Source organism: Canis lupus, chromosome 3 (genome assembly GCF_048164855.1).
Source record: "Canis lupus baileyi chromosome 3, mCanLup2.hap1, whole genome shotgun sequence".
In the NCBI taxonomy this organism is placed as follows: Eukaryota; Metazoa; Chordata; class Mammalia; order Carnivora; family Canidae; genus Canis; species Canis lupus.
The window spans coordinates 23,051,418-23,078,254 of NC_132840.1; the positions used below are offsets into that span (position 1 = coordinate 23,051,418).

At 47.3% G+C, this 26,837-nt stretch overlaps 1 long non-coding RNA gene and 1 pseudogene across 1 annotated transcript in view; one reads left to right on the forward strand and one right to left on the reverse strand.

Annotated features, from left to right (window-relative positions):
- The window catches only part of LOC140630024 (uncharacterized), a 48,290-nt gene extending 24,174 nt beyond the window's left edge, over positions 1-24,116 (reverse strand). The window contains exon 1 of the long non-coding RNA XR_012027830.1: positions 23,510-24,116. This is a non-coding gene — a long non-coding RNA (uncharacterized lncRNA). The remainder of the gene's footprint in view (positions 1-23,509) is intronic.
- Positions 8,627-9,165, forward strand: LOC140630022 (large ribosomal subunit protein eL21-like; annotated as a pseudogene).
- Positions 24,117-26,837: the final 2,721 nt, after the last annotated feature.

Consider the following 26,837-nt stretch of genomic DNA (forward strand, 5'->3'; position numbering starts at 1 on the left):
AGGAAGGGAACCCAACCTGTGGTGCCACCTCCTGCCCTGTCAGGATTCCCTTCCCTTAACTCCTAGGAAGGAACACCGGGGAAGCAGATGCAGACTGCAGACTGCGGGCCATATTTGCTTGGAATTTGGTTCTTGGTTTTGTTTTTGTTCTGTTTTGTTTTGTTTTAACATACCTCTCTGTGCACTAAAGTCTGTGAAGATGGTGCTCTCTAGGGAAGCTTACAGAAAGCACTTCCCAGGTAGCATGGGTCCCAGGAAAAGCCCAGGTCTGAATGGTGGTCCCAGCACATTACCCTGTAGGCTGCTCCAGAGCTTGGCGAGTAGTCAGGGCCCAGCCCAATACTTCACATGTGACCACAGTCAGAGAGCAGTGGGATGAGGAGATAGAGGGTCTAAGCCCCACAGAGGAAGCAGATGCCACCAGCCTTTTCCCCTTCCCCAGGGACTCAAGCAGAGAACGTGGCACACAATGGCAGCATTTCTATCCTTTTAGCAAGTGCCAAGAGCTCACGAGTCAGACAAATTTGTTCAAGTCTCCGTTCTGCGAATGACTAGTTGTGTGATCTTGGGCAAGTTACCTACCCTCTCTGAGGCTTTGGCTAAATAACACACCCAAGAGCAATCACACAGGTTTCTTGGAAAAGATTAAATGGGATAACATATATAAAAAGCTTAGGAAAGTAACACCCAGCCCTCAATCAGGGTCCACTGGTATTAAAACAATCAGGAACAATCAGGGAGGGGGAAATGCACATGAGAGAGGAACTGCTATGTTTCCGTGATACACTGTATATGCTGGTGTGTTGGTCAGATACACACCATTATGGAACCTCAGCTTTCCAGATCTGGAAGTGTGTTCATACACAGACATTGTGTCCATATGTTCAGATATACACCAGTCACTGGAGCCCCAGCTATCCTAAGATCTAGTAAGGAGTTTTCATCCATAAACACTGTATACACATGTTTGTATCTACATTGCATTACTGAAACCCCAGCTGTTTTTTAATCTAGGAAATACTTTTCATACATATACAGTGAATATATAGGATCAGATCAAATTGTACCATGTGAACCCCCAACTATTCTATGGTTTAGGAAGCTTTCAATTACATAAAATTAACATGAAATGTAAAATATAAATATATTTTAATAGTACAAAATACAAAAATATAAAATTTCTATATGTACAGATCTAATTGTATCATTGATCCTTCCAAGCTGTCTTACAATCCAAGAAGCACTTTTCATATCCACTCACTGTAAATATATGATTGGACACATCCTGCATTGCTGGATATCTCCCCATGTTATCCTATGACCTAGGGAGAACTGTTCATTCGTATATAGTATTTCTATATGTTCAGGACATAAACACACGTGTCATTCCATGTACTTAGGCCCTCTTTAATATCTTTCAACAATATTCCATAGTACAAGTTTTGTGCTCCTTAGCTCACGTTATTCCTAATTATTTTATCTTTTTTGATGCTATCGTCAGAATCATTTTCTTAATTTCATTCTCAGATTTTTCATTGCCACTGTATAAACACAATTGATTTTTGTTTATTGACCTTGCATTCTTACAGCCCTGCCAAACTCTTTATTATTATTAAGGCTGAGCTGAAGATCAAAGGATCCCGTGTTCCAGAATCACCATGTGGAGAAACCCCAACTGATCCACAGTTAAGTGCGCATGAGCAAGAAACAAACCCTCACTGTGTTAGACCCTGAGATGGGAGCTTTCGTGCACAGCAGCTGCCATCACCTTTACTGACACAGCCTCCTGCTCAAATGCTACTTCCTTTCTGGGTAACCCTCTCTAAATTAGGAAACTCCCTTGGTTCTCTCTTTTATTTGTTTCCTTGTTAGCTTTATTAAAAATTGTAATTCTTCAGTGATTTGCGTCATTGATAAAATGTCTTTCTTCTCCTAAAGGAGCTATGTTTACCTCATTCATCACTCTACTGCTTGTGTATAACAAACTAAGCAGGAGCTCAGCAAATATCTATTGAGTTGCATGAATACATGTTTTTCTCCTCTTGTTTGGTCTTTGCTGCCTGTTGGGAGCACTTCGAGGTGCCAGGCAATGGCTGAGGGCTTCATGGGCATGGCGAGCCCCCAGGCACGCTTCTAAGACAGCAACCTTTATTCTCTGCCATGATCCAGGAAAGGCAGCATGCCCACTGGTACTTCCTAACGAGAGACAGAGTCAGGATTTGAACTGGAGTTTGAACACACTCCTCCACTAGACATCCTCTCTGCAAATGAGACGTCCTGACTGTTTTCACAAGATCTTGTTCTGCAGGTGGCCCTTTAGCTATTTCAAGTCCTTCTAGGAGAAGTGCAGACCTAAAAGTTTGGGGGTCCCCACAGCTGTTAAGACTCCAACTAGGAACCATTCAGTGGTGGCTGGAGTGTGGAGGGAGTGCTGGAGGACTGGGAGTTTTGCTTTCTTTGCCTGACTCCCCTGTAAGGCCTTGGTTTAGCTTATACATGAGCAAAAGGGCTGAGAGGCTAAATAACACGCCCAAGCTACTAGATGGCCGAGCTCAGACTGGATCCCAGGTCTGACCTGACTTTTGTCTCCTCCACCCACAATCCAGTGTAAATGGGTGTGCCTGGATGACAGCGCATCACTTGGCAATAGCAGGAGCACATTCAGAATGTCCTCAGAATTTACTGGCCGCCAGTCTGGGAAATACCTCTTGCAAACATGCATTTAAAAGTTTTGCACAAAAAATAAAAAATAAAAATAAAAGTTTTGCACAAGAGTAAAATATAAAACACCCACATATAAATATCTACGTCTCTCCTCTCAGTCTCTAATGCCACACTCACTCTGATTTATAGAAGCATTTCCTTGTAATAGGATATGCCGGAAAGTTTGAGCAAAGCTCAAGAAAAAGTGAAGTATGTTAATTTCAAGGCAAATTAATTAAAATGCAATCCAAGCTCTTTGGAAATGACACAGAAACAGTACTCAATGCTTGGTGTCTGTCCAGACAGAAACAGACCCTCCGGCCTTCGCCAGCATGGAGACAACCTCATTTTGTCTCATTTTCATCTGGGACTTTTGATTTCATCGTTCAAGGAGCTCAGTGTGGGGTATCACCTAGCACTTTTGTTGTTAGTATTCCAATCCTTTCATCCTTTCAATAAATATTAAACTTACAGAGTGCTGAGTCAGGTGGTATTTCATTCAGAGTCCCAGCAAGAATCAGATGGCACATTTAAAAGAGGGAATTTGAGTACAGTTAACAAGGGGACTGCTGAAGGTATGGGCAGAATGTAAGGAAACCACAGGGACAGTGCAGATGCCCCAGGGCTGCAGGGAGGGGAGGCAGCAGGCACCAGAACCCAGGCAAGGTAGCAGCAGAGTGAGGGCCACCTGACCAGATCTGTGGCCAGGGGTAGAGGAGCTTGGCAGAAGAAAGCTAAAGGAACAAATACCCCAACCTCTGTCCTTCTACCTTCGGGTCCCTGCCAGGCCTCACTGGCCAAACCCACCCTGAAAGTGGAGAGTAAGGATGCCACTGACACAGACCACACCATCAGCCTCCTGGAGCACAAAGCAGGGTGAGGAGGTGAAGACCGGTCCCCAGGGCCAAGAGAAGACGTCCAGCACAAGTGGTCTCACCTCTGCCTCTCCTTAGATGTGTGCCCCTGACATACCACCAACCCTGTATGTGCCTCAGTCTGCTCTTCTGGAAAATGGAGACAAGACCATCCCAGCACTGGCAACTTTGTTGTGAGGATTCACAGTGAGCCTTCAGCCAGTCATGGCTGCTGGTGTTTCAGGATGTCATGGGCTTGGAGGCATGCAAGTCTCAGTTATTAAAACAGAGCTCACGTCTTGGTCCTTTCTCCCCTGTGCTCACCTAAACACACTCTGAGACCTCAAAGCTGCATCACGCTCCACATGCCATGAGGATAATAATAATGATGAGGCATCAGTAATATAACCACCTAAGAGGATTGTTGCAAGGATAGAATGAACTCATGCGTGTCAAGCACTTAGAATAGCACGTGAATGAGAGTGAATCTAACAGGACCGAAGAAATGGCCCCAAGTTTTCCCAGCCTCCGAAATGAGATGTAGCTCCTTCCACCATGGGGCAAAGTCTATTTCCCTGTTCCTCGAATTCAGGCTGGTCAGCCACGGCTTTGGCCAAGAGAGTAGCCGAAGTAGCCACAGCTTTGAATGCGGGCCCCCCAGGGTCTTGTGCTCTTCCTCCAGAACCTGTACCCATGGGTGGGCAAGGGAGCCCCAGCAGGGATTAGCCACCCAAGGTGAAACAACACGCAGCCACAGATGCTGAAAGAGCCCCAGCAGGACAAGAAGGACCTGCCAGCTGAGGCCAGCCCAAACTGCTATACTGAGTGAAATAAACAGAGCTGTTTGAAACTGCTATGTTTGGGGTCATTTGTTATGCAGTGAGAGCTCACTGACAAGGGAAGTGATCAACCATTGCTAGCGGGCACTGTTATTGCTACCCTGGTAGTGATATCAGTCAGGTTGCTTGGACCCTGAGTCATCTGTCCCATCAATATTGGTACAGTTCTCAGGGCCACCACCTTCTCACACATTATCTCATTAAATCTTCATCACAACCCTTCCAGGTAGTGTTGTCTGCATTTTACAGCTGAAGAAATGACTTCAGCAAGAGACCTGACACTCATCCAGGAAGCAGAGAGCCAGAACAGGGGCCAGAGCCTCATGTTTACCACAGTCATTGCTGGGCCTCTTGGGTTGGTCACTGTCCTGATCTTTCCTAAAGTATGGCATTATCTGAACACTTTAAATTTTATTTTAATAATTTTGTTATTATAAGATGAAAAGTGACAGGAATGTCTGTATGGTATACTTTCAACCCTTGGCTCAACAACCCAACTCCTACCTTGTGTTGGCCTGCACTCTTTCAGTGACAAGAGACTCACATGATGTCAAGATCCCATCTGTTCCCCTGCCTATGGCTCTGCCCTTCTGTGCTGATGACGTCCCAGTAATGCCAGCAGAAGTGCTACAGCCAGCTCTGACTGGTGACCTGGGTTGCATGCCCATCCCTGAGCTGACCCATATGCTCTGGGGGTGAATAATGGTTATCGATAGGTCTTGGGAAAGTGTCCAACCCTGGAACGTGATAGAGGGCCAGCTCAGCCCAACTGTAAGGAAGGAAATTAGAGAAAAGGGTCTCCTCTGGGAAAGTCAGGATGCCATTAGCCAAATACAAGGGATAGACCTACATAACACCAGCTCTGGCCTCTGGACTTGCCCCCATCCAAGAACAGTCTGAAACTCCCAGAAGAGGAACAAGCCAACCACTTGACCACATGTAATTCTGGAACCGTGTAGGTCAGAAGATATCACACTACAAAGGATCTGATTTCTGGATTTATTTAAGTCAATCACAAACTATTTTAGCCCCTTTTCACTGCACTAAAGGGGCGGTAGGTCCCTCAGTGAGCCACAAAACTTCCAGGAGCTCAGTTTCCTTGTCTACAAATTGAAGATTAGTTACAAACTCAAGAAGAACCGTAGACACAAAATGACCTAGACAACCGTCTTGGCCAGATTTTTCATTTCTTTTTCATTGCTTTTTTAAATGTAGCATTTCACAAAGTGGAGCAGAAAAGATACAACATTTTTCTGGTTTGCTTAAATTCCTAAATAGGAATCCTTCTCACACCTCTGCTTACATGGTGCTAACCTCCACTTCCTGGTCACTTCTCAACACTTTTCCTGTCTTTGGAAATTGGTATTTCTTGGAGGACAGTCTGATTATTGGGAAGAATCATAAACAGATGGCTTTGGTTCATTTCTCTAGATCAAAAGTACTTCCAAGAATCAGTAGGAAAGTGTCAAGTCAAACGTTGGCCTCTTGATTAGCCAGCCACAAAGCTCCAGTAGAAAGGATAAATTTGTGTCACAAATCAAATCATTATAGTGTATCATTTGAAAAGGCATCTGGAGAGACGATGTCCCAAGGTTCACTCTTCCCTAAAGCAAAGCCAGAGCAGGAACCGCAGCCCTGGGACAGCTGATAGGTCTCGGCCACCACTCTGGGCCCTCCAGCAGCCCCGGGACATGGCACCATTCCTGTCCCCACCTTGAAGGGGACAGAGCCAAGACTGGAGGCCCAAGGAGGTAACCCAGCACAAAGGGGATAGGCAAGGAAGGCAAGACAAACGGGAAGGAAAGCGGGAAGGCAGGAAGGAAGGAACTAAATTGCCTCTAAATTTCCAGTCTCCCTTCCTTACTTTCCGTTTTCCCTTTGGAAGGGGCAGACGCAGTCACTGCGGAGGAGGAATGAGCACTTCTGCAGCAGGAAGGGAATTGCTTCGTTTACTTTACTCTCTTTAGCTCTATGATTACAGAATGCTGGGTTCTCACATAGCAAAGTCTTTTCCTTGAAAAATTTGTCACTGGAATAGTCCTAGGAGGGCTGCCATCCAGACCTGCCACTGTGTGCATGGCTGGCAGCTTCACTGCCCTTTCAGTTTTGCAAAGCAGGGAAATACAAAGACCGCTCGCTTGTTGTCCCTCCCAGCCACCATCATATTAATATTCATTCCCTCCTTTCCTCATTTTACTGTTTGTTTTACAGAGACACAGTGTCTGAAAACTCCAGTAACTCTAGGACACACTTTTCCAGTGAAACCAAGCTACTTTCCAATTTCATATCTGAAAATGAAGTAAAATCCTCCTTCAAAAGAATTCTCATCCAAATGGAGAGTGGAGGTGGAAACCTCACCCACTCATCCAAGATCCATAAACACATGCCTCTTTCCCAGAGCTCCATATGATACAGCTCTTCCTCTGAGGAAGAATCCAGGAATGGACGCTGGGGCCAGGGAATAAGCAAGCTATTCTCTCCTTCAAGAATGCCAGCTGAACTCACACCCTCAAGGAAAATCCAGAGGCATTTGGGGACCATTGCTCTAAAGATCAATGGAGAAGCAAAGATTTCTTATATAGGACAGAAAAAGCACTAAAAAAAAGGAAGATCACTAAATTGTACTGCATCAAAATTAAAAACTTCTGTTCATCAAAAGATAACAATTTTTTAAAGTAACCTCTACACCCAACGTAGGGCTCAAACTCACAACCCCAACATCAAGAACTCTGGGAAACGAACAAGGGGTGGTGGAAAGGGAGGTGGGTGGGGGGTGGGAGTGACTGGGTGACGGGCACTGAGGGGGGCACTTGACGGGATGAGCACTGGCTGTTATGCTATATGTTGGCAAATTGAACTCCAATTAAAAAAATAAATAAAAAATAAAAAAAGAGTTCCACACTCCACCAACCGAACCCACCAGGCACCCCTAAAAGATAACAATTTTATAAGTAGAACCATAAGCTACAAATGGGAGAGTGTGTTTGCAATTCACATATGTGAGAAAGGACTCAATATAGAAAGAACGTCTACAAATCAATAAGAAAAAAGACAAAGCAGTTGAGTAGAAAATAGGCTAAAACCTTGAAGAGGCAACTCGCAAAGGATGTAAATGGTCCATAAGCATGTGAAAAAGCACTAAACATGCCTTCCCACTGAGAAAATGCAAGTAACGAGATAACACTAACGCCCACCAGAATGGCTGAAATCCAAAGATTTGATGTCAACTGCCTGGAAGCATCGAGTTGCTGGACCTCCCAGCCGCCAGTGAATGGTGCCACCATTCTGGTTAACTGCCTGTCGATTTCTACAATATGAAATACACAGCCACCTCATGAACAATCCTATTCCTGAGTGTGTGTGCATATGAAATGAAGGCACTCAAATCCTTGATTCAGGGTCTGCTCCTGAGAGCTCCCGAGTCATTTCCAAAAAGACTAGCAGTTAGGGAAAGGGTTCCAGGGTCAGATGGACTTAAAATTAAATGTGAGTTCTTCTAATCCTGGCTCTGTAATAACAAATGGGGTACTTAAACTTTACTTTCTTCACCTGTAAAATGGCCATAATATTGGAACCAACTACAAGGTTTCTGCAAGGATGTAGTGAGCTAGTGCAGCCAGGGCACATTTCACTATGCTTGCCATACCGTCAGCACTTAAAAATGCTTAATAATATTGCATCATCAAAGTTTGGACTCCAGTTATGTTCATTGTACAATACAGAAAATTCAAGTTCTCTCTATATTATATACACGGCTCTTGTTTTTGTTTTTGAGAGTTTAAAAGAAACTCATCTGTAATTCTACTTGGAACAAAGGATGTTGGGGAAAGTAGTTCTTGGGACATCTGATTATAACATAATAACATAAAAAAAAATGCTAAAACACCGGTTTTCACGGACCACAGGCTGTGAGAAATCAGGTCATTCTTAGAACAGCAAATTCATTTCGTCTCTCACAAGAAGATTTATTCCAGACTAACTTGAAGCAGAACTAAGTTCCTTTCCATTAACACTTTTCAACTTCTCTGATGAGCATGTTTCGTGTTTGGAGGTTGGTCACCTTGACTCTACTGTTATATTCTTGCCTCTTCTGTTTATTGGCATAAGGGAGAGACTATAAACCTACTGAACATTTTCTCTTTCTTATGTCTTTCATGTGTTATTTTGAGATCAAGAATGTGATGTGTCCATTTAGAAATGGCCTACCTCCTTTCGGCTGGAACCGCCATCTTCCAGTAATTTGTCAAAATGACCAACACAAAGGGAAAGAGGAGAGGTACCCGCTATATGTTCTCTAGGCCTTTTAGAAAACATGGAGTTGTTCCCTTGGCCACATACATGCGAATCTATAAGAAAGGTGATATTGTGGACGTCAAGGGAATGGGCACTGTTCAAAAAGGAATGCCCCACAAATGTTACCATGGCAAAACTGGAAGAGTCTATGATGTTACTTAGCATGCTGTTGGCATTGTTGTAAACAAACAAGTTAAGGGCAAGATTCTTGCCAAGAGAATTAATGTCCTCATTGAGCATATTAAACACTCAAAGAACCGAGATAACTTCCTGAAGTGTGTGAAGGAAAATGATCAGATAAAGAAGGAAGCCAAAGAGAAAGGTACTTGGGTCCAACTGAAGCGCCAGCCTGCCCCACCCAGAGAAGCACACTTTGTGAGAACCAATGGAAAGGAGCCTGAACTGCTGGAACCCATTCCCTATGAATTCATGGCATGATAACTGTAAAGAAAATAAAAGACCTCAGGATTGTAAAAGTGTTTCTCTTAAAAAGAAAAAAAAAGAAATGGCCTACCTGCAGGAAAGAAAAACTTACAATAGCTAACATCTTTAATGCAGCCCCAAATAAGTAGTAAGTAGCCTGGGAATAGGTAACAAGCATGTCCTTTGACAGAGGGTGGATTAGGTCTTCTCTTTTTTTCTTTTCTTTCTATCTTTTTTCCCACATCTTCCCTGGTGTTATGTGCCAGCTTCATTACAAAGACTCACATGAAGCTTGGGTCACAGAAGCATGAGAGGCCAGTGGTGGCAGTCAGGGTTCCAATTTGCTCACTACCTGCCATGTGACTCTGGACACACAATGTCACCCCTCCAAGCCACGGTTCTCTCTTCTGTAAAGGTGGCTCCAGTGCCTACCTCACAGAGTTGTCAAGACAATTAAATGAGACACTGCTGGTCAAGGGTCACCAGGCCTGGCCCCAAGAAGCCATAGCTGCTAGGGCTATTCAAGTTCAGATTGGTCAATACTTTGGAAAGGTAAGACTGTCGCTTTCTGCTTCGATGGAAGCATTCATTTATACTACACATTATGGTTAATGCGTGAGTTCTTTTTCTCTGTGATAATGTGGAGTGCATACCAGTTAGGAGGCATTCTGGTGTAAGGAACAGAAATGCTCAACTAAAGATGGTTTAAATGATAAAAACATGCAGTTATATCACATTTTTAAAAATCTGTAAGTAGGTAGTCCTGGGGTTGTTTTGGCAACACAACAATGTCATCCTTGCCCAGGACCTTTGTGTCTTTCTGTTCTGCCACCCTCAACTTCTCCCCCTCACATTATCACCTCATGGTACCAAGGTGGCTGCTGCAACACCAGTCACCTCAACGACATTCAGTGGCAGGGCCAGGACAGTAAAAAAAAAAAAAAAAAAAAAAAAAAAATCTCTTCTCATGACTCTTCACATATCTTCTTTTCCTTTACAAAGGAATAAAACTCTTCCCTAAAATTCTCTGCTGACTTTACTTTCCTCTGGCTTATTGAACCAGAATGGAGTCACTTGACACCCCCTGGCATGAAGGGAGGCAGAAGCAGCGCATATCTGACTCATGCAGGCCTTTGTGGCTAGAGAAAAGCACTGGTGGGGATCCTGATGCCCCTAACCAATAGTTTCTGCTATTGTGTGTGGGACCCTGGTAAACAGATGGGGATATCCAGCCCTATGCAGCTGAATGAACTGAGTGTTGGGAAGAAGTGTGGCACAACTCACTGGTTCCCCCACTGGGTTCTGACCTTCCTGCTCACTTTCAGAGTGAGCCTGAGCAACAATGAGAGACTGAGCAACCTCCTAAAGAAATAACAAAAAGTCATGCCATTGCTTTTAGCCCATAAGAGAATAAAGACTATTGATGAGTGAATTATTGATTTATCATATTAATTATTGGGAGAGCAACCTTGTTAAAACTTCTAAGAAGGAGAGATTCTCTGTGGAGCTGAGTGGAAGATATAGGACAAAGAATACTTTTGACAGTAACGAAACTTAAGCTGTGTGTTGAAGGATGGGTTGGCTTAGAATAGTCAAGGGAAGTGGAAATTCCCAGCAGAACAGGGTCAACAAAAGGGTGGAGGTAGGCCAGCCCAATGTTTGTTTGGAGGTCAGGAAAGATACAGGCTTTACCTAAAACACTTTTTTCAGTAGCTTGTTTTGCCCAAAACTAGTCACCCAAGATGTTATAGGAAGGACATAGTTCTATGGTCTATTACATCAGATCTATTATCTGCTCTACATTATACTCTAACCCAATACACCCAATAAAAAAATATATAATGCAAGCCACATAAATAATTCTAATGTTTTAAATAGACACATTAAAGAAATAAATGAAATGTATTGGGATGTCTGGGAGGCTCAGCGGTTGGGTGTCTGCCTTCGGCTCAGGATCTGATCCCTGTCCTGGGATCGAGTCCCATATACGGCTCCCTGTGGGGATCTTGCTTCTCCCTCTGCCTGTGTCTCTGCCTCTCTCTGTCTCTCATGAATAAATAAATAAAATAAAACCTTTAAAATAAATAAATAGGGATCCCTGGGTGGCGCTGCGGTTTAGCACCTGCCTTTGGCCCAGGGCGCGATCCTGGAGACCCGGGATCGAATCCCACGTCGGGCTCCCGGTGCATGGAGCCTGCTTCTCCCTCTGCCTGTGTCTCTGCCTCTCTCTCTCTCTTACTGTGTGCCTATCATAAATAAAATAAAATAAAAATTTTTAAAAATTAAAAAAAAATAAATACATACATACATACATAAATAGATAGATAAAATCTATTTATTTAACCTACTATCCCCAAAATATTGTCATTTCACTATAAAATGAATCTAATAATTAATGAGATACTTTGAATTCTTCTTCATACGAAGTCTTCGAAAACCAGTGTGTGTTTACAACTACAGGACACCACAGTGCAGACCAGTTGGATTTCTGGTCAGTGGCCACAGTGGCTGGGGGCTGGAGGGAACAGCTCCAGCACTTCCTGGAGATTGGCCTACAGCAATCTCCTCCTCTCGGCTCCCTTCCATCCTCTCTCTCTTTCCTTTCCTCAGTACTTCTTGCCCCAGGAACTAGTCTTGTGGAGAGCTCACACACAGTAGGAACTGTCAGCTAGTACATGGCTTCTCATGCTTTTCCCCCGAAGTGTCCCCTATGACAGAGAGCAAGCAAGGACTTTGTAGGGGGTGGATGGGAGCTCTCCATGATTTTCCCTCAAGCCAGGCTGCTGCCAGTATGGAATTTCTTTGAAGTTTTCTGTTTAATCCTTAAAAATTATGGAGATTCTACATTCTACTCCAAAATATATCCATGTTTGTTTGAATACTGAAAACGTCTTAGATTGCTTGGCATCCAGGGAAAACCAAAGCCTAGTATGTTTATGTTGTAATTCTCTCACCCATTCTGTCGACCCTTGGGGTTATGTGCACCCCAACTTAAGATGCACATGATTACCTAATCCTCAAGCCTCCCTCCAGTTCTGGGTGTCTACGACTTTCTTTAAAAATTAAGTTGGATTGTCATTCTCTGTTTAGGCAATCCAGGAGCCTGTGTAAAGTTTTTGGCTTTTTTACTTGTCTTAACCATTCTAACCTAGGATAACCCACTTGCTGGAAACTTTAGGTACCAATGTTCCAACTGCTCCCTTTTCACTGCCATTAACTCTCCTCACTTGTGCTGAAATATCCCCAGAAATACTGCCTAAAAATACCCTCAGAAAATTCTTCCTCCTGGAAGAGACATGATTCCTAGGGAAACTACCTGTGAAAAGCCAACATTCTGATAGATACTCCCAATATGATCATAAATTTCTAGTCTTTATTAGAGGATCACCAGTAATTAAAGTGGTAAATCTTATAATCATTACAAAATGTTTACATATAAGGGCGCCTGGGTGGCTCAGTCTGTTGAACATATGCCTTCAGCTCAGGTTATGATCTCGAGGTCCTGGGAACAGCCTGCATTGGGCTTCCTGCTTAGTGGGGAGCCTGCTTCTCCTTCTCCCCACTCCCTGCTTCTCCCCAACCCCTGCTCATGCTCTCTTTTGCTAGCTCTCTCTCTCTCAAATAAGATCTTTTAAAAAATGTTTATATATAAATAAATATATTTTACATATACAAATGTGACTATATTATATACAATATGCTACATGTAGAAAGTAAAAGCAACTGTGTAAAAGTAATAAAAATACAGTAATTGTATAAAATAAATGTGGTTTCTTTTGAAAGAAAGAGAGAGCACAAGTGGGGAGGGGTAGAGGAGAGGGAGAGAGAATCTTAAGCAGGCTCCACACCCAGCATAGATCTCAATGTTGGGCTCGATCTCACCACCCTGAGATCATGACCTGAGCTGAAATCGAGAGTCAGATGCTTAACCAGACTGAGACACCCACCCAAGCACCCCTATAAAATAAATGTTTTAAAAAATAAATAAGGGCAGCCTGGGTGGCTCAGTGGTTTAGCACCGCCTTCAGCCCAGGGCCTCATCCTGGAGACCCAGGATCGAATCCCACATCGGGCTCCCTGCATGGAGCCTGCTTTTCTCCCTCTGCTTGTGTCTCTGCCTCTGTGTGTGTGTGTGTGTGTGTGTCTCTCATGAATAAATAAATAAAATCCATAAATAAATAAATAAATAAATAAATAAATAAAAAACAAATATCTATTATAGATATGGAAATGCTATTATAAATACATAATAAATAAAAGTATAAAATAAATATCTATGTTTATAAATAAATATATTATAGAATTATATCTAAATTTTTTCAAGATTACCACTAATAAGGATACCAATAACTATCTTTAGCTTAAAGGGTCCTGAGACTGGAGGTGGCCACAGGCTCCCAGGCAGCACACAGTGGTTTATGCCTTGGCAGGAGGGCTGTCCAGACTTCGGACACCTGAGAGACTCCCAGAGGGCCTTCCTGTGGCAGGCAGGTATTTTTCTAAGATTACCACCATAACTGATCCCATGTCACATGCTCTTCTTATGGATGTGATGCTGACACTCCTCCCATTCAGTACTGGGATGTCCCCTCCTCTTGAACCTGGGGGGAACTTTACAACTGTCTCCACCAGTAAAGTATGATGGAAATGACCACCAAGACCAGACCATAACAATGCCATTCACCTCCACCTTGTAGGTCTAGACCGCTGTTCCATGCTGAAAAGAAGTCCAAGCAGCCACAGGAAGACCAAGTGCAGTGGGTGACTAACCGTGCCCTGTGGTCCCTGGTTAACGGCCAGCATTACCTGCTAGACATGTGAGTGAGCCAGCCTTCAGATGATCCCAGAACCCAGCCATCAATCACCTGCGGCGTTCAAGCCTCCACGCAGAGATGAGCTGTCCCCACAGTGCTCTGCTTAAATGGCAGACTCATGAGCTAGAAATGTACCAAAACAACAACAAAATCAAAGAGACACCACACACACACACACACACAAGCACACTCACGTTGTGATTATGAAGATTATGAACAGTGTGTCCCTTGTATTTGCTCTATGAACTCTTCATAGATAAGCTCATCCATCTCACAGTGGTCTGAAGCCATGACCTAACCTTGTATCACCAGTTCCCAAATCATACAAGTTTCTTCCCAAATTTGCAGCACACTCATTTGGCAGTGGAGCCATCCCTGAAGAGAGTGGTGAGGCTGGTCAAGGCTCCAAACCCATACAGCTTGCTGCAGAAACTCAGTGAGTTTCATTACCCAGAATGCCCAGGATCCCACGGGGCTGTTAATGATATACAATATAAGCAATGATTTAACGTTCTAAAATCCAACAAATTCTGAAACAGATATGCCCCCCGGGGTCTCAGATAAGGGACGCAGATAAGGGACCTGTGGGGTAGATTGCTCAGGTCATAAGCCCCAATTATGAACAATGGAAAACAATAAGCCAGCTCACATTCACTGAGGCTGTGCTGGCATTTCACGTGGGTCATTTCATTATTGCTCACATCCACCCAGGGTCAGCAAACCCAGCCCATGAGGCCAAAGTGAAGCTATCCAGCCTCCAGCTGCGCTCAGCTGGGGGATCAGCAGGCTGGCTGCCTGGCGAGGGCCAGATGCACGCTCCTAGGCTTGGCACCGATCGTGTTTCCCAAAGCCGGCGCCCTCACTCGCTGCTGCCGACATCAGGCTCCACATTAAACACCAGATTAGAGCGGTTTGTCACAGGATTTGCAAGGCTTTCCCCCAGCAGCTGAGAGAGAGCCTGCATTTCTCTGGAACATCGAATACAGCTGTCAGGGGCTCTCTCAGGCCATGAGCACACAGCTGGGCTTGGGTGAGGACAGAGAGAATGGAGAGTGTGGAATGGGCCAGGCATCCCTCTGCCAGGGAGGAGGAGGGGAACTCAGACAAACTGCCCATGCTTCACAACCCTGGAGTCTTTTGCCCCTTTACTCCTGAAGTGCTGTGCCTTTTGCAAACAGCGTGGCTCTCCAGCACATGGGTCTGGCTGGAATCCCAACCCTGCTCTTTACTTTGGGACTTTGGACAAGGTGCTAAAACTTGTCATCTCCCAGGTTCCCCATTTATGACGTGGGGACAGTAACAATGTCTGCACACCATGGGGCTACAGTGGCACAGAGACACCAAAGGACCTACACAAGAAGGCTTGTGGACGCTTTATTCAAAGTGTCCAAAAAAAATGGAAATGATCCAAATGAGTGTCAGCAGGGGGATGTGTAAACACACTGGGACATGCTCTCACAACAGAATTCTGGGTAGCAAGAGAAGAGCAGACCTGCCACACCGCACTACCCGAATGGATGTCAGACAAGTGAGAGAAGCCAGCACAGAAGAGGACCTGCTGCATGATTCCACGGACACGAAGTTCAAAAGCTGCAAAATGAATACTGTGGAAGTCAGGATCATGGTGAGCTGGGGTGACGGGCGCTGCTGAGGAAGGAGGTGCTGGGGAGCTCTTTGTGTCTCAGGGACACATATGTAGTAACTCACCGGGCTGCACCCTTCACAGGAGTGCACTTGACTGTATTTACACTATGCCTCAGTTAACAAGAAACAAAACCAGTATATTGTAGGTACTTAGAAGATGGCAAAGTTTGTGTGTGGCCCTCAGGGCAGGGACTGCCTTTCTTCCAGCCGGTAAACAGAAGCTCCTATAAAGGTGCTGGTGATGATTTTATGCCTTTAAGCGTTTGTCACTTTTCTTGACCAAGTAGGGTTCTCTCTGGTTGTTTTGGTTGTGCTTTCTGGCATCTCTCTGGTTTTGATATTTTTTTCTTTTGAAGACAAAAGAGAAGTTGGGGAGTGGGAGGGCAGGAAGGGGAGAGCAAGAGTGCTGGGACGGTGCCAATGTAACCAGCCGCCTTCCAAGACACGTCCATCAGCAAACGCACCCTGGAATTTCCTCTGTCAGTGCTTAGGGACTCAAGTCTTCCACCTAGCACCGTGTTCCAGGAGGGGACCCAGAGCCTGCCCAAATGCAGCTCCATAGTCAATAGCCACCTCCTGCTGCAGGACCTTGGCAGGACTGAGAAATGACAGAGGATGATGGCTTTACTCTGCCCCAAGAATGGGTGGGTCCTGGCTTGGCTCAGAGTGAGGCCCGGAACCTTCCCTCCCTCCAGGCCAAAACACCTCCCTGCGGATTCTTTAAACACTGCTGTGTTTATGTAGAAGGCTGGCCGAGGCAGTGCTGAGGCGGGTGGTTTTGAGTGGACTTGCTTCCCACCTCCCAAGCGGGAGGCCTCTGTCCCCTCTCTGCAGGTGGCCTTGGCAGGGGTACAGCAGGGACGGGGGCCACTAGACCTGCTGCCCTTGGCCTGAGCTCACAGCAGTCCCAGGAAAGGGAGGCCTGTCTGGACCCGGCTGACAGGGGCCAGCGCATCAGCGTGTGGCCCGGGACAGCCCCTGTCCCCTCCGCTCCAGTCGGGCTGCTACAGGCCTCTGATGGATCCAACACAACATGATCATCTTATTCAAGGAACCCAGACCCTTTGTTAGCACTCGGTCCTTGCTGAAGAGACCAAAGGGCCCTCATGGACCCCTTGGGACCACTGATTCGGCCCAGGTCTCCCTCCCGTGACAGGGAGTAGTTTCTGGAGCAGAGGCAGGCTTTGCCCACGTCCACACCACTGTGCTGTGTACAGAGTCTTCCATCTGGTATTTTGAACGTTCACAGTGAAATCTGACCATTCTGGGATAGAAGGGAGGGGAAGCACCCCTCCTGTACTCCCCAGGCAGCTTCCAGAAGCTTTCCAGCTCAACTTCCCCCAGCCTCACAGAGCCCGGTCCTTTCTATTCTGGACCTAACAGCATGTTACCATTCTCCATCTGGAGTCACAAACACCCTTCTATCCCTGTACCCAGCTCCTGCTCCCTCCACCATGGGGGGCCTTTTACTGTGCTTCATATTACCCACAGACTTAAAGGTGTTCTTGAAAGGTGTGTGTTGCTGTTTTGTGTATGTGATTTTTTTTTTTTTTAAGTGTAGAACTTTTAATGGAAGGAAAATATTCATATGGAGAAGTGCACCTGCCCTAAGTGCAAACTGACCACGGCCAGGGTATTAGCACCTGGACTGAGATAGCAATATCGCCAGTTTCTGAGCAGCAGGCCCTCCCAGGTGCCACTCCACCACTCCAGTGTGCCGCCGTGTCCCCCTGGTCAGCACTGGGGGTCCCCCACCCCGTGGCGCTCTGTGCACAGCTGGTCTGCCATCTCCAAGCCCTGCAGCCTGCTGGTATGCCGCTCCCCCCACCCCCTACCAGCCCACCACTCCCCACGGGTCTCACCAACCCTCCCCGGCTCCCCCTCCACCACAAACACCCTCACCCGCACCCCCATACAGACCTCGTGAAATGCACCGAAGCAGAACCACTGGCTACACTCAGTTCCCAGGGTTGCTGTGACAAGTGATCTCAAACTTCATGGCTTTCAGACAACACAACTTCATTACCTGCAGTTTATTCTGGAAGGCAGACATCTAAAATAGGCCCCAGGGGATCCCTGGGTGGCTCAGTGGTTTAGCGCCTGCCTTCAGCCCAGGGCGTGATCCTGGAGACCCAGATCGAGTCCCACGTCGGGCTCCCCGCATGGAGCCTGCTTCTCCCTCTGCCTGTGTCTCTGCCTCTCTCTCACTCTTTGTGTCTCTCATGAATAAATAAATAAATAATCTTTAAAAAAATAAAGTAAAATAAAATAGGCCTCAGTGGACTAACATCAAGGTGTAGGCAGGGCTGGTTCCTTCTGGAGGCACCAGGGGAGAATCTGGTTCTTACCTCTCCCAGTGTCCAGAGGTCCCACATCCTCAGCTCTTGGCTGCTTCATCCTGACTTCTGCCTCCTTCATTAAGGTCCTACTCTGACTCTGGCTCCCTTGCACCCTTGACAGTGACCCGTGTGATGACACTGGGCTGGGATTATCCAGGATCATCTCCCCGCCTCCGGGTCCTTAACTTGACCACATCTGACAAGTCCCTTTTGCTGTGTAGGCTAACACATTCCCAGGTTCTGGGGACTGATGATGCCTGTCAGGGAGGGGCACACCCAGTGCAAGTACACACAGGTGGTCCATCAGAACAGAAAGAACCAGCGTGAGCTCCCTGAGGTCTGCACCAGGTTATACTTTGTCCAGCAGAGCACAAGGGTCCCTATCTTCCCACCTTCCTTCGCATAGGCTCCCACCTTCCTTCCAAGAGCCCTGCTCAGCCTGAGACCTGGGAGAGCCCAGTCCTCGCATCTCGGAGGATAACCGCCTGTGAGAAAAATTGACCTCCAAAGGGTACATCTGGTAAAATATGAAAACAATATAATACCCAGTGCTGGCGAGGACATGGTAAAAACAGCAGCCTCCTGCCCTACCCATGGGAACAGAAAGCAATAGGAATCAGTCCCAAGAACCTTGACAACACTTGGACATTTTGATCTCCTGATTTGTTCTGGCAAACTCTCCCACGGAAATCATCCCAAATACTTCACGTGGGAAGTGCTGAATAAACAGTCACTCAGCTGAACTGAGCTGGACCTCGAGGCAGCAGGGGGCTGAGGGGGAGGAGAGGCAGAGGTGAGCTTCTAGCACCACTCACACACCCTTCAGGAAAATAAGCAAATGTTAGCTCATCACAGGACAGACAGCAAGTCCGGGGCTGAGGAGCGACGCTCCTTCCTGTCTGGTGGGTGGCCGCCCAGCATCACCCCCCCTCCGGCTATCAGAGCCCCCACCCCCAGCTCTCCTCTTCCCCGTGGGGAAGGGTCAGGGCCACTACCCTCTAGCAGAGCAAATCATAAACACCAGAGAAGGGCAGAGAGTGAGGGAGAGAAGAGCCTGAGCGGCAGATTGGGAGAGGGCCACCGGTGGGAGTGTGGGAATGGGGGAGGAGGAGCTCTGGGGTGACTGGGGTCACTGGCCCATGCCAGGAGCCAGGGGCTCAGACTCTCCTGAAGACAGCTGCTATTCCATGTTCCGAGATGGAGCAGTCACCTCCCACCCTGGGCCCACAAAGTAGACGTGATCAAGGTTAACTGCCCTTCTAATTAAAATCAATGGAGGGGGATCCCTGGGTGGCTCAGCGGTTTAGCGCCTGCCTTCAGCCCAGGGCATGATCCTGGAGTCCTGGGATCGAGTCCCACATCGAGCTCCCTGCGTGGAGCCTGCTTTCTCCCTCTGCCTGTGTCTCTGTCTCTGTGTGTGTGTGTGTGTGTGTCTCTCATGAATGAATAAATAAAATATTTAAAAAAAAAAAACAATCGAGAGTGAGGCCCTCTGGCAGAGGAGCCAAAAGAGCATCTTCTTCCATCCCATTGCCGAGAACTCGGACAGGCTGGCCATCTTGGTCCACGGGGGCCACATCTGGGAGGGCAAAGGGGTGAGCTGGAGGGCCTGATCCCCGCAGGCTATGCAGCAGTGGCACCCACCAGTCCCGACAGCCCACGACTCAAGAGAGAAATCAACTTCTCTCATCGTGAAGGCACTATTTTTCCAGTCTCTACCACTCATAGCTGAATCCAATCCCAACTAATACAATAGCCAATAAATCACAAAGATAATACTTACTGACATAAACATCAGGGATCTAATAAAAATTATTTTAATTGTATAATTGTAATGATATACAGATAGAACATCATATCACTCTTAAACTTGAATAGGTAGGACTCTTACCCCCAAGGACCCACCCCAGGGAGCCCCACACTTTGGGGCACCTTCCTCAAAATTTCCTAAACTCCCTCCAGTGTCTGGGACCAGCTCACTAGGCAATGCCACCCAAGCTAGGAGGGGATTCATTCAAGCCTCTATCCTCATTCCCTCCCACCCTCCAAACCTCCACAGGAGAGGTCGACCAGATGCCCTAAGGAGCTTGGGGATTTGCACCTATGAGTTATCCCAGGCCTGTGCCATTGGTGATGTAGTATGTGTCAGCAGGACTGCATGAGATTAGGCCACCAGGATGGTGTTGACACTGATGTGGACTCATTAAGATAGTTTATTAAGATACAAACCCAGGAAAAAATAGCTGCCTGGAGCCCCACACATCCTACAAGCAGCCCCACCATCATTATTATTGAGTGCTGATAATCACTACTAATGACAAAGAGTCTATATCAATCCAAATCACCATAGTAATAAAGCTAACCCCTCTTCCAAAAGGTGATGGACCTGGGAACCAACTTCCCATAGCCAAGTGGGGGCCACCCCATCAGTGTCCCACAGCATCGCACTCCTGACAAAGTTGATACCCATGATTTCCCTCTTCATCTCCCTCTTGCCCAACCTACCATCCAACAGGCTTCTCAAAAAGGTGAGCATCTGCTATATGACCTGTATGTCTGAGTCTCTCTCTTTACATCTCTGGTAAAAGTGACTGCTTGGAGATCCGGAGCCCAGATACACCATGAACAACGGGGCTTGGTGTCATGAACAATGTGGCTGCACACATTCATTCATCAGCCACACAGCCAGCCTGTGAGTGAGCCTGCTGATGTCCCAAGTTCACAGGTGAAGAGCCCACATCCCACCTATAGGACGTGGGAAAACCCCGAGTTGGTAGGAAGCAGCAGCCACGTCCCAAGTAGAAGGCCACAGAGGAAGGAGGGAAGGGAAGGTGCAGGGAGCACGGTGAGCCAACAAAATCATGCTGACATTGTTAAAACGTTTCAGCTATGCAGCAAAAAGCTGATTCAGCCCCTCAAACTGGCTCTGCCTTGAGTCTCCAAGGGAGGGTGTCTGCGTTCCATTCTCAGACCCCAGCCCCCAGCCTGCCGGAGCCTTCAGGAGAGAGCCTGGGAACTGGTATTTTAACTCCTAGGTGACTCAGCTGTGCAGTCAAGGTGAGGAACTACTGGATTAAATTCTCTCTAAATTGCTCCCTTCTTGCATTCTGGCCCTCCCACCTCCTCTTGGGAAGACAGCTCCTCCCTGCCTCCTTCATGCAACACAGTGTGGCTTCTCGATCCTGGCTTTATGTTATCGGTAAGGACCGGAGACCCGGAGCAGGAGAGGAGCGAGGCCAATGCCACACCGTAGGTCACTGATAAGGCTCAATGCCCCCGGTTCCCTATGTACTGACTTCCAGTCCCAATCTGAACCCCCTGGTGCCTGCTTCCCTCTGCCACTGAGAGCAGCCTCTGCTAGAAACATAAGCATCAAAACATAAAAGCAGACAAGACAGAAAAGGACGCTGTACTGGTGGGAGCCCACGTCTCCCAGGTGAGGCCAACCTGACCACCGCAGGCTTGGCTGGCCCGGCAGCAGGGGTGTGTTCTCAGACACCCCCCAGGGAGGGTGACGGCAGCGGTGCCCGGCCAGGCCCCAGGAGAGGCCACCTGGGATAGGCTGGCCCATCCGGCAATCTGTTTCCAATTCCCTGACACAGGGGGCGATTTATCCTCCTCCCTCGGAGGGCCGCGCCGCAGGCTCCGCATGCCTCGAGGATTACACGCTGAGTGAACTCTGCCGGCGGCTGAGTCAACGGGAGGCAGGACAACGCGCTCCATTGTTTCCCACCCGCCTTCCCAACGCCCTGATTGGCAAGAAATGTCTCGGAGAGACAGATGGAAAGAAAACATTCCCCAGGCCGAGGCCTCCCCATCAGGCTGATCAGCCACCATCACTGAGGTGGCTTTGCAGGGGCTGGAGGGCTGGGGGCACTTCTGTCACCAAAGTTGTCTTCTCCTTCATCAGGCCCTGCTCCCCAGGAGTTAGCCTCAAAATCGGGGGTGAGCCCAGGGTCTGAGGGCAGGCCGACCTGCAAGTACTCCATCTATCACCATTTATCAATATAATTGTTACTGTCACAATTTATTGAGCATTTACTATGGGTCAGGCACAAACTCCACAGAATCATCACGGCAACAGAGGGTACACGTGAGACACCTGCTCCGTGCCGGGCACTGTGACGCACGCCGTCTTCTCATTTGGTCCTGCCCACACAACTGGGAGGGAAGGGCTGCCGTTCATCCCGTTTTACAGATGACAGAAGTCAGCTAATGAGACCAGCAGATCTGAACCCAGGCCTGTCTGCTCCGAAGCCCATGCTTCCATCCATTTTGCTGAGCTCGCTGTCTCCTCAAGGAAACACAAATCCCTTCCACTCCTGAGCTCAGAGCCCTGGTCACACCACACACGGTTGGGGGTGGGGGGCCTCCTGCAAGGCCCCAAGCTGAGCCCCGGGCCCCGCAGTAACACTTTCTGCACGTTGCATTGTCTTCTCTGAATTGCGTGTTTAGAACCCTGGAAGTGCCAGCTGGGTTGGAGGGTTTTCAGCCTTGGGCTTTGGGGCCAAATGCTGCCTCCCCTGTGAGCCATTTCCTTCCATTAGAAAGGTGTGCGTTAAGTCTCCCTAAAACACAGAAGCCAGGATGCTGCTGCACAGAGGCCGGAAGGCCCGGCGCCAGGACAGACAGACCTTAAGCCAAACAGCCAGGGGCCGAGGTGGTTTGGTGGACACACACCCCTGAGCTGGACCTTCCTGAGGTCTCTGCCAACGTTGTCACTGTGGGGTTACCCTTGAGCAGCTCCCCTGAGGTAGAAGAACCAGCCCAGGAGAGCCCCAGCCCACCCCCAGACCCGGTCATAGGACCCGTCACTGCTTTCTTGGTGCACCTCACACAAAGCCACTCCAGCCAGCATACGCTAAGAAGAATAAAAACAGTACAACAAACAAGGAAGCAGAATTATGAGAAGATGGAGGGGGCTGCGGTGAGTCCTGAGCAGACGTCCGGGTCGTGCTTGGCTTAACACTCTGCTTGCTGCTGCATGTTGAAATTCTCAGCTTTATCTTTGAGCAGCTGGGTCCTGCTGGGAACCTTGGGGTAACGGTGCAGGACTGTCCTTGGCACACCCCCGCCCGGAGTGAGGAGTCTGGGGTATCTATCCTCCCGTCCCATCCCTCACCGACTGCGTCTCTGGTCTGCCTGGGTGGGCTGAGAGGGCTGTCAGGTGGGAAATATGGGGTCCTCACAGACTGTCATCAGTGCTCCCTGGGAAGGTGAGTGCCAAGGGTATGAGGGCACTGCGTGTTACAGAAGGAGAGTACGGACAGTGGGAGGTTTTACCTAGAGTAATTCCAGGGAAGCCAGGCCTAGCTACATTAACCCTCGGCAGCCTGGATGCTGGTACAGCTGAGAATCCCGGAAGCTCAGGCCACCCTCCCATTCCACACAAGCACAGACACTCACAACACAGCAGCCCACCCCGCAGCACTCCTTCGGATTATGCCACAACCCTGCTTCAAACTTGTAATGAAATGCAAACTTGGCCCCATGATCTACAAGGCCAGATACTCTGCAACCTCTGACCCCCGACCCGTACCCACCTCCCTCACTGTGCTCCAGCCCTGCCGGCCTCTCCCCACACCAAGTCCTTTTCTCACCTCCGGGCCCTTCTAGAAGCTTTGCCCTCTATCTGCAGGGTTCGTCCCTCCTCCGCCTCCTCCTCCTTCTATGTCTGGATGCTTGTCACCCTCCAGGTTATAGCTCAGGTATCATCTGCTCCAAGAGGCTTTCCCAGGACGTGCCAGCGCCCCTTCCATTAATTTCCAGCGTGGTACCCTGTCCTCTGGAGCACTTGTCACCACTGATGGTAAAATTTCCTTTCCAATCATCTGTCTCCGTGAGGCCAGCGCTGCCCCTGCTTCTCTCACTGCCACATTCCTGGAGCTGGACACCATGCCCTCAGGCTCAGTATTGGCCAAATGAATAAATGAATTTGGTTTCCTGAAGTCTCTGCCTTCAAAGGGAACCTCCTGCTCATCCACAGTGAGGCTGTAATAGAAGAATCATGGGCTTGGGGCCAGTGGCAGAAGGCCTGGGGAGAACTTGACTGGCACCAATCAGCCTGTGCCCTTGGCTGTGTCATGGAGATCACTTGGGAAGGCACTCTGTCCCTCCTGGCACACAGGAAGTGGGCGGCACAGTCTTTGTTCCTCTATGCTGAACTGACCTGTTCCCCCATAAACCTCCAGGGCCCCCAGGGCTTCCTGCCCCACAGCACAGAGGCAGGCGAATCACCTCCTGAATGTGGAGGAGCTGGGGCCCTCCTCATCCCCTCTGGGGTCTGTGCATCCCCCCATCCAGCCCATGTCCAAAGACACCAGGACACGTGGACGTAGAGATGAACCCTTTCCTGAAAGCATCCCTCTAGGAGGGCAGGCTCGGTGCTGTGAGAGCCAGCTGTGTACGCATCCAAGGGAAGGGCAGACGGCCACCAAAAACAGCCCTGCCCAGCTCTCTCTGTGGCAGAGACATCCCAGTATCTGCCTTCCCGCTGCCTTTCTCCCCCGGAACCTGGCGCCGGGTTCACCTTTGGCCCTGAAAAATGAGAATGGGCTTGGCTGGGAAGCGGGAGGCAACTGTGCTCTCTAAAGGGGTCCTGAATTTTTAAAAATTAAAAATTGAGAGTAAATCATCAGTGACTCAGAAAAAAACATTTCTTTCCAATCCAGAGGCTCTTAACCTTTGAGGGAATTTGGACCTCTTTGGAAGTCTTATAAAACCAACGAACCACTTCACAGAATGTTTTTAAATACACAAAGCTTGCAGGATTACAAAGGAAATGATTACACTGAAATACAGTAAAATTAAACTAGTTTTAACTGAGATATAGCCCCATATGTGCTTTCTCAGGAGCACGGATCTCACAGTGTAAGAGCTTCTTTAACTCAAAGTGACCCTGCACAGATCAGAGTTCAAAATAGCAGCTGTGACTGTACTACAACAGGAAATGTCTGTGATTTCACTGGTGACGAAGTCACAGATTCTGTTAGTGCTACTGACTTGTTACCTTTATCCATGATGGGAGGAAATGCTACATTTCGATTAGCAGTTGGGGAAAATATGCAATATTTTTCCATCCAGGTGGTTAGGTGCTCTGAATTCTCCCCATGGATACCTAGGTTAGGGACCCCGGTGAGGTCACAAGGCCCCTGGCTGCCATTTGGGCCCCGCTCACAGAGTCAGCAAAGAGAAAGCACTTTGGGCTAGCTCCCACGAAGTGTAAGATATCCAAATTTCACGTTTTTTAAAAAATAAAAGGAACACCCCCAGGGATGGGAAGGAATTTGAACTAGATTTGGTGGTTCAGCCCAGGTACAGGATTTAGGGTAAACTTTTCCCCCTGTTTTGGCTCATCTGTCTTCTACATATGTATATTATTTTTAATTGTTACTAAATTTACATAATGAAAGGAGACATGCACCAGAGATAGATGGCTGCAAACAGCTTTCATGCTAACATTCTGCAAGCTGGCACTGTCTGCGTTTCCCACGATAGGTGCATGTTACCTCTTAAATTATAAGCTACTACACAGGGACACCTGGGTGGCTCAGCGGTTGAGCATCTGCCTCTGGCTCAGGGCATAATCCCACTGTTCTGGGAACAAGTCCTGCAACGGGTTCCCTGAACGGAGCCTGCTCCTCCCTCTGACTATGTCTCTGCCCCTCTCTCTATGTCTCTCATGACTAAATAAATAAAATATTTTTTAAAAATAAAAAATAAAAGCTACTACACAGTCGCTGGATTGCACACTTTAAATGAGTAGCTCATACAGAATGTCAGTTATATGTCAATAAGAGCTGCTAAAATTTTCAATTCATTAATTAACTAGATTTTGTAGACAGCCTGGATGTACATGATGAACTTGGACAACTAATTAATTAAAGTTAACCAATAAAACACACTTAAAATGAGAGACAATAAGCCATTTGGGAAATGTAAATATGAGCATACTGGATGATATTAAGTAATGAGTGCTAAATATTTTAGGTGTGATCATAATACCATGGTTTTGCCTAATAGAAGAGCCCTTGAGTGTGCAAGGCATCTGTTTTATTTCTGGCAAGATGTATAAATCCACTATTATCACAACATAAAAATTTTATTTTATTTTATTTTATTTTATTTTATTTTTTTATAAAAATTTTATATAAGAAAGAGAATGCTCAATATCTTTTAGAGATTCAGAGATTCTGAAACAGTGACAGATGAAAAGATAAAGTGTTGGGAATTTGCTTCAAAGTAACCCTGGCTGGGGGCAGTGGATGGAAGGATGGAGAAATCACTCCCACTGCTCCACCAGCCACTGCTGGGTAGCAAGTTCATGGAACTGCCTCTTACTTTTGTAGACATTTGAAATTTTCCATAATAAAACATTTTTAAATGCTCATCTTTCCTTTAACTAATAAGACACGTTAAGTAGCAAATCTTTTTTTTTTTTTTTTAACTGCATACTGGACAGGGAGTAGCAATGAAAATCACACCAGGAAATCAGATTTCTAGAAAAATCAAGTTTTGTGTTTTAAAAACTCAAGAATGAAAAATCATTGTGTTTTCCTTTTGTAAGCTGAAGGAATTTAAAGTACTAAAACTCTAGTCCTTCCTCCCCCCACCAACATACCAACCCAAAGGCGAAAGGAGGCAGTAGGGGCCCAGTGCTTCACTTGCAGGGAGCTAGGCTTCTGGAATGCCCCTGGAGGGGCGGGGTTGGGGTGGGGGGCAAGGAAGTCCTAGAATGAAGATCCAGGCCCAGGGTCCTAGGCCTACCTCAGCTGCAGGAGATCCCTTCCCCACTCTGAGCCTCAGTTTCTCCACCAACTGAGGAAGTTTGAACTAGAAGAGCCTCTAGGCTTCTTTCCAGCTGGTGTGCTCTGGGATCATTGGAGCCATGTTTACTTGGGCTCTGGTTGAGCAGGGCCTGGGGCCTGC